The 8636-nt window shown below is 40.4% G+C and overlaps 1 long non-coding RNA gene across 3 annotated transcripts in view; it reads left to right on the forward strand.

The window, feature by feature from the left end:
* LOC124525980 (uncharacterized) overlaps positions 1–8636 on the forward strand; it is a 30924-nt gene that overhangs the window by 5536 nt on the left and 16752 nt on the right. The gene's annotated exons all lie outside the window — the stretch shown is intronic.

Genomic DNA, 8636 nt, shown 5'->3' on the forward strand with positions numbered 1-8636 from the left:
GAAAGAACTCACTCATTTCTGTGAGCTCTATATCATTCATGGATTGCTGTCTGGCCTTCTCCAGGAACAAGTGAAAAGAAGATACATTATTAAAAACAGAAGCGTTATAAGTATCTTCTCTAGGTATAAAACACAATGTTTCTTCTGTGTTATTGAGTGTAACTAGAGGGCAACAAGGTGTATAATAAACAGGTTACCTTGCCGTATAATTACATAGGGAAGAATCAACTCAAGATTCCAAGTCCTTAAAAATTAAGTAGACTTTTAAAAATAACCTTTCTCTAATTAAAAAGTACTCCTCCCATTTAGAAATTCAGGAAATGCAGAACAAAAGAAAGAAAACAATCACTTATAATCTTAACACTTAATTTTTAATGCATTTCCTGCCAGAATTGTTTTATGAACATTCATTCATTTGTTCCTAGTGGCTTCATCATTCCCATACATCATCTACTCAGAGTTAGTTCTCTAACACCCTCAGCTCTAATAATCGTATCCGCCACTCTACTTTGGCTTGCTACCATAATGATTGCACCTTGGACCTTCTCCAAGTCACTGGGAAGTTACTCGGTGTCTTCCAGAACCGTATCACTTCCGTCCTTCCAGTCTGCTTACTCTACCTCCGGTTCAGTGGACCTATCACTGTTCACTGCCCATTCTCTTCCTCCTGCCTTTGTTTCCCTCCTTATTGAGGTTGGATTTCATGGGACAAGATTATCTTCACTCCCTTGCCACAACTTCAACTCTCCTCCCCTCTCCCCTTTGTTACACTCAACCAGCAAAACTCTAGCCATAGTTGAGGCAGAACTTTCTGTATCTGTTCCTGATTAGCAACATTCCTGATTTTAAGTGGACTATAGACTTCAAATGGACAGTGAATACATTATTTTTTCTTTATGATACATTGTTGTAATATGCCTTTCTGTCTGAATCAGACATGTGAAGTAGCCAAATCATATGTAAGATTATATAAGATTTTAATAATGTAATCCGTGAGCTCAAATGTATGGATAAGCTGATGGATTTACATACTCTACAGATACTATTTAGTCATCTGTTTCATCTGTGAAACATTTATAAATAGCAATCATTAACCTGGCTAGATTTTTTTTTTTTTGAAGGCAACCTGAACGAATTCTTCAGAATAGAGATTTTACATGGCACATTCTCCAACCAGAGAAAAATTTACATGACAAACCAATTTCAAAAGGGCAAGCAGTTCTTACTAATTTAAAATTTTTTTTTCTTCCTAATTTAAATTTTTATAAAAGCCTTGACTACTTGGGAATTAATGAGCAGCCACCTAAATCTCTGAATCAAAGAGGAAACACAATATAAGTTGACTGAAAACTCTAAAAATTAAAATGCTGATAGTTCCATATAAAAATATATGGTACACAGCTAAAGGTGTACTCAGAGAATAGTGTATAACTTTAAACTGTTTGTAACCAGCAAAAATTTGATCGGAATAAATGATCCAAACTCAGAAATGACAAAGCAAAGCCAAATCCTCACAAAACAATTTGAGGAATATGGAGAGTGGACGTATTGAAAGAGAAAACTGTAATTAACAAATTAGAAATAAAAACCAAAATGTAGTTATTATAAAGGAAATCCAGCCCAATTCTAAAAAGCAATACGAAACACACACACACACCACCCACAACTTTAGATACAGCCAGAGATAAGGAAGAGCCAAATTAATGATGTGAAAATGTTATGTGGAACCCAGCGATAATACATATGAAATTCTACAGGAAATGTATTTTCTAGCAAAATATATGTTTCACAAAACCGACTTGAGAAGAGCCTAATGACTCTTAAACCAATAAGCAAAAAGAAGCAGGAAAAATATTAAAGGAAGAGGTAGAGTCTGGGTTAAAGATGTGGGAATAACCATAGAGTTGTTACCCATCACCATCAGTCTTTTCTCCCATCACCCCAATGAAACCATGACAAAGACCTTAAAAGATATAAATGCATGGCGTTGAGATCATGAAAGAGCCTTCTGCACTTGAGAGATTTCAGTAAATTTATCCAGTATTTTTAATATGTGTCCTTGGTCAAGTTTACTCTCCCAGAGCATGAGATTAGTAGAACACCTCTTCTCAAAGCCCTTCTTATGTCCCCAACTAGTAACTACATAACCCTTTACTGAAAAGATAGGACCATCAGAGGGAACCACATCTACAAACCTGCTTGTGTCTCTACTCCTCTCCCTTGCCTTCATTCATGTCGATCAAAAAAGAATCCTTCCTATCTAAAATTAATCTATCAAGGTATGTACTGTATTCTCTTTCTTTAAGGACTTCACTCTATTGGCCATCCCGTCTGTCTGCGCTTCCCATCAGCACACGCACCTACTTTAGTGTGTTCCATCCCAGAACTGCCTTGGGTGTCTCACCCCAGCTCCCTTTCTCTGGTCCCCTTCACAGCTGAACTTCACCCATTGGTCTCTACTCACTGCCTGCACTTCCTCCTCTCCCAGTCCGACTTCTGTCTCCACAACTTTGCTAGCACTCCTCTTTCAGGGTCACCAATGACTTGCCTCTTGCAAATCCAGAGGTTACTTCTATGTCCATCTTATTTGGCCTATCAACAGGCTTCAACCCCAACTGACCCCACTCTCCTGCTTGAAACACTGTCCTCTCAATAGCGTGCAGGAGCTGGCTCATGTGGGCTTACAAGAGCTGATTATACAATCTCTTCTCAACTTCATGTTCAGTGATGTCACGTTGTGGCTTCAAATTGGCCATGATGGGAGGATTTCTACCATGGAAATCAGCATATGCCTCAAACCAGATCTCTTTTTCCTGGAGAGCTGGTTATTAAACATTTACCAGAACACCACTGCTTCAAAAACACCCCAGGCTCATGTTATTTCCCTTTTCACTAACCTTGCCAGCCCTTTAGGGGCTCTCCTTCAAATAATCACCAATATATTCAAGTGTTTTGTTGTTTGATCCTGGGGTCCCCTGCCCCTTTTTTACCTCTCTTGTTAGGTGATTGAATTAAATCATATGGCTTTAATTATTAACATAAAAGGGATGACCTTAGGCCTGTGACCAATACGGACCAGGCAGTTGGATTGAATTAAGTGGTAAAGTTGAATTCAGTTAAGTAGCAGCTAAGTAGTCTCCTTTGAGGAATTCCTCCTGGCTTGCCCTAAGCCCAAATGGACACTGAATGCCTGACCGTGGGATACCGAGGAAGCATGTGATCTGGCTGCCCCGATGAACTAAAGTTATCTGATCTACTAAAATATAAAGTTGGGCATGCAAAACAGCCCTCTGAAAATGAGTGGAACTGATGCATATGTGATTGGATGCCAGCAGATCTTGAAGACACAGGTAAATTGGAGAGCACTTGCTCCCCAGGCTTTGTCTCTTGTACTGTCGATGCACTGCTACCCGTCCTTCGAAGCTACCTATAGCCTCTTGAGGTATTTCCAATGACCGATTGATTAGGGAAGAAAATGTTCAAGTCTAGTTCACATATGGTTCCACGTGATATGCTGGTTCCACCTGAAGTGTGCTTTGTAGCATCATATAGCCCCAGTCAGGGGTCGACCTGAAGGAAGCCGCGAAGGGAAATCCTCCCCGCTCCTCTGGTTGCCTGCTTTGCCTGGGAAGAGCATGGCTAGAACAGATCAATTCTGAACTCAATTAACAGTCACTAATGGTTTGGTTGGATTACCAATTCTCAAGAGAATTAGTGTCAATGCCCTGAGGCATCCATTTTATGAAGTAAATTAGCTTATCTTTTATGCATCTAGAATTAACTTAGCTTGTATGCATCTAGGTATGTTCCATCTTGGGCGAATTAGGAAAATAGTCACTCAGATCATTTTCTATATGGTTAATTCTCTTGCAGAAGCCAGACTAAGAAAGACTGGGGTGAATGGTCAGGGACTTGGAAGAAATGTGGGGATGAGTGTGATATGGATAGGTTCAGAATAAGCACATGTAGGGAGGTATTTGTGTCTGTGTGAATACTCTCGAACCCCCCCTACCAAAAGGGATGCTCTCAGTGATTGGGTGGGTAAGGTGACTCGTTCTGTGGATACCAGTTTACCTCTTTCTCTAGCCACTTCAGTGTTTACACAGTGAGCTACTGAACAAAGTAGTCATGGTGTCAGGGATGAAAGTTTTGCATGGACTCAACAACATGGACTTCCTCCCACCGAAACCGATCTTTTTGGTGCTCAGCCTGTCAACAGCAGAGACCAGTGTTGATCCCCTAATAGGAAACATTCCCTGGAGGACCAGCCACTTTCATTCTAGCAGACCCTTCCCATCATTTTGGGGAAGCAATTTGTCCTCACTGGATAAACTGGGTGCTTATACTATGGATTCCTTTCCCTGTCTGTGATGGTTAATTTTATGCATCGACCTGACTAGGGTAAGGGAGGCCCAGAGAGCTGGTAAAACGTTATTTCTGGGTGCATCTTTGAGGGTATCTCCCCTAGAGATAAGATCACCCTCACCAATGTGGGTGGGCACCATCCAACCTGTGGAGAGCCTGAATAGAACAAAAAGGAGGGGAAAGGATGGATGCACTCTCTCAGCTTGAGCTGGGACATCCGTTTTCTCCAAACTTTTAGAACTGTTGTTTTTCCCCAGTCTGGGATTCAGTAAAGATTTTATATTACATTTAGTTGTCATAGCTATTTAGTCTCCTTCATTCTAGAACAGCCCATCTCTCTCTCTCTCTCTCTCTCTCTCTCTCTCAAAAATAAGCAACCATTTAAAAAAATGACGAGTTTATGATACATTAAGGTCCAAGCCCAAGGTGCTGCTTCACCTCCCCTTGGCTCCTATTTCCTACAGTTAGAACTCGGGGCCCCCAAAACCTTCAATATATTTCCTCTTTTACACAATCCTATAATACACACCAGATAGTTTTAAAATTATGCCAATACTACTACCAACAAGCCTAAGTCAAGTTCATAATTTCTCTGCAGTTTTTAAAACTAATGTTTTATATCTTTTGTGTAAAAAAATTTTAGGGGCGCCTGGGTGGCTCAGTCGGTTAAGTGTCCGACTTCGGCTCACGTCATGGTCTCGCGGTTTGTGAGTTTGAGCCCCGCGTCCGGCTCTGTGCTGACAGCTTGGAGCCTGGAACCTGCTTCAGATTCTGTGTCCCCCTCTCTCGCTGCCCCTCCCCTACTCACTCTCTCTCAATAATAAATAAATGTTAAAAAAATTTTTTTAATTTTAAATAAATGTGACAAAATGTTTATATTTGTCAATTCTGGATGACAATTACATGACTGTTAGTTATATTATTCATTTTTTCTTTTTAAAGCTCTTTATTGAAGTAGAGTGTGATCAAGAAAAGTAAATTTTTTCTAGGTGAACGACTAGATGAATTTCTACTAGTTGACATATGTGTATTTGTGGGGGAAGGTGTTTCTCTATGGCAGACATAAAAAAGTAGAATTGGCTTCTAGCTCGTATGTATTTTAAGACGCATTCCTAAATTGTACGTTAAAGTGGCTGTACCACTTTATTCTCCCACCAACATTATATGAGAATATCTATTTGCCTACAAGTAAGACCAAACTTGATATTAAGTAAGGTCTTTTTTTTTGCCAATCAAATAGGTGAAATATCAGTGTCCCATTGCGTTTCCCTTAGTAGAGGTAGTTTTTTATTCCGTCATTGGCTGTTTGTCATCTCATGTGAATTGCATGTTTATTTATTTCCCTGGTTTTTAATACATTGTTGATCTTTTTTTCTTTTTCTTTCCCATACTTTAAAGTTGTTTTGTAGTTTCATTTTAATATTATCCAACTTAACATCACGATGTTGGTTATGAGATCAGGCTGTAAATTTAAACAGTAAGCACTTACTCCAGCACTCGTTTATCTAAAAAATACTCTTTAAAAAAAGTTTATCTACTTTGAGAGAGAGAGCAAGCAGGGGAGGGACCGAGAGAGGAAGAAAGAGAATCCCAAGCAGGCTCCCTGCTGTCAGCACAGAGCCCACCCCATGCAGGGATCAATCTCATGAACTGTGAAATTGTGACCTGAGCCAAAATCAGACAGTTAACTGACTGAGTCACCCAGGCACCCCGTATAAAAATACTCTTACTGAGTTTTTCCCATTGCAAAAGTGATATATGTTTATGCAAAGAAATTTAGGAAATCAAGATACCCAGGAAGGAGAAAATGATAACCCCTTTAATATCATCACCCAGATACAATAATGTTAATATTTTAGTGTGTATACTTCTAATCTGGTTTTTTTTTTTTTTTTTTAATTTTTTTTTCAACGTTTATTTATTTTTGGGACAGAGAGAGACAGAGCATGAACGGGGGAGGGGCAGACAGAGAGGGAGACACAGAATCGGAAACAGGCTCCAGGCTCTGAGCCATCAGCCCAGAGCCCGACGCGGGGCTCGAACTCACGGACCGCGAGATCGTGACCTGGCTGAAGTCGGACGCTTAACCTACTGCGCCACCCAGGCGCCCCTAATCTGGTTTTTTTTTGCCCTGCACACCATTTATTAAATTTCTTCCCCTTTTCCCATGGATTTGTGATTTTATTCTTAATATGTACTGAGTTTTCAAAATGTGGGATCTGTTTTGAGCTGTCCTTAGCACTTTATTTATTTGTGTGGATTGTACCTTTACTACTTAAATAGGTGAGGCTTGATGATGCACTGTGCTCTCTGCACAGCTCTCCGTCGTTGCTTTCCTGGAGGCTATCTACGTCAGGTAGCCTGATGACACTTGTGTGTCATTCAGAGTTCTGTCTCTGGACTCTGCTGAAATTAAAATGCATTAAAAACTTGGGGGTGCCTGGGTGGCTCAGTCAGTTGAGCATCTGACTCTTGATTCGGCTTAGGTCATGATCCCAGTGTGTGGGATTGAGCCCCACGTCGGGTTCTGTGCTGAGTGCGGAGCCTGCTTGAGATTCTCTCTCTCTCTCTCTCTCTCTCTCTCTCTCTCTCTCTCTCCCCCCCCCTTCCTCTCTCCCTCTGCCCCTCTCCCCTGCTCTCTCTCTCTCTCTCTCTCTCTAAAATAAAAAAAAAGATTTTAATAGCAAAAAGGCTCAGCATAAAACAAGGCCTCTTTGCATCATTTTTTGATTTAACAAATCAAATCAGATTTATAAACATCCTCCTGTAGATTCTGGAGAAAGAGATCCAGTAGTTATTAGAGATCATCTCTGGGAAACTGATTGCCCAGCTCCCTTTTTTTTTTTTAATTAAAAAAAATTTTTTTTAAATATTTATTTTAGACAGAGAGACAGAGCATGAGCAGGGGAGGGGCAGAGAGAGAGAGGAAGACACAGAATCAGAAGCAGGCTCCAGGCTCTGAGCTGTCAGCACAGAGCCTGATGCGGGGCTCGAACTCACAGTCCATGAGATCATGACCTGAACTGAAGTCGGACGCTCAACCGACTGAGCCACCCAGGTGCCCCACTTAGCTCCCATTTTTAATTTAATGTGTGTAAAATGCTGTTAATAACTTTTCTTGATGCTTTTGTTCCTTTCTTCCTTTCAGGCGCCCTTCATGAGTTCACTCAAGAGTTTTAACCCCTAACTCTTTTCTCTCATAAGGCCTTAGATTCCTCACCCCTTTCCCCCCCACCTCCCACCTAAGGGCTTTTAGGATCATGATTCTAGATGTTGAAGAGTGGGCTACTACATAGAAGAGGAGTGCAAGTGTCCTAAATTTCTCCCCTGTAGCTCTGAAAAATGAGGAATTTAGACCCACCAATACTGCAAGTGACCTTCTGCAACCCTGAAGTCACTGTCTTCACCCCATTTCTTCTATATATCTTTCTACCAGTCACTGGGGCACTGGGGCACTCTCGCACTGGCTCACCGGAGCTGACTTGTTAACTTTTCAGGAATTTTGCAAGCTGGTTGTTTAATACAGTCATTACTAAAAATTAAATTATATGAACTTATTGTTAATTAACTTATAAAAAAAAACCCAAAGATTATCCTCAAAACTCATCACCTCTTCGTTATTCTACCACATTTTACTATTATATTTCCTCTTGAGATTCTTAGTGCCTACTGCACTGTGGGCAGGAATGCTATATAATCACATCCTACTGTGCCTCTTTGCTCACCTCTGTGTCCCATGATGTGCCTCGGAGCTTGAAATTGGTTATGAGGTCAGTAGTTGCACCACTGAAATTGGAAAACACTACATAGCGGGGTTTGATTTGTTCTGTTGAGCGTGCTGGAGCAAATGTTAACAATGCAGACTAAACTTAAACGTGTAGCATGTCAGTAGCCTTAACATTCTGAATAGTCCTCCAAATTAAGGAAATACTCCTCCAGTAGTTGAAAAATATTATTCAATTCAGCAAAGAAGTTGCTTACATCATTGGCTGACAAATGACATTCCCACAAAAATCTGTGTTAACTTTCCTCTTACTCCTCGTGTAAAGAAAACTTATCAACCAACATTCATGCCAGAACTATACGCACTCATCAGTCACAACCCTCGGTTGGCTTCGGATACAAGAGTTTGGCAAAAATCACCTACAACATTCTTTGGGGATTGATTATGTACATAGAATTTACAATAAAGAATACTATATATTTTATTGTCATTTATAAATTGTGTGCTACACATCCTTTGTATCAGCAAAATTTATAGTAAACGTGTG

This window comes from Lynx rufus, unplaced genomic scaffold, assembly GCF_022079265.1.
Source record: "Lynx rufus isolate CCGP_SWC_20201006 ecotype Redwood Valley unplaced genomic scaffold, mLynRuf1.p SCAF_5, whole genome shotgun sequence".
In the NCBI taxonomy this organism is placed as follows: domain Eukaryota; kingdom Metazoa; phylum Chordata; class Mammalia; order Carnivora; family Felidae; genus Lynx; species Lynx rufus.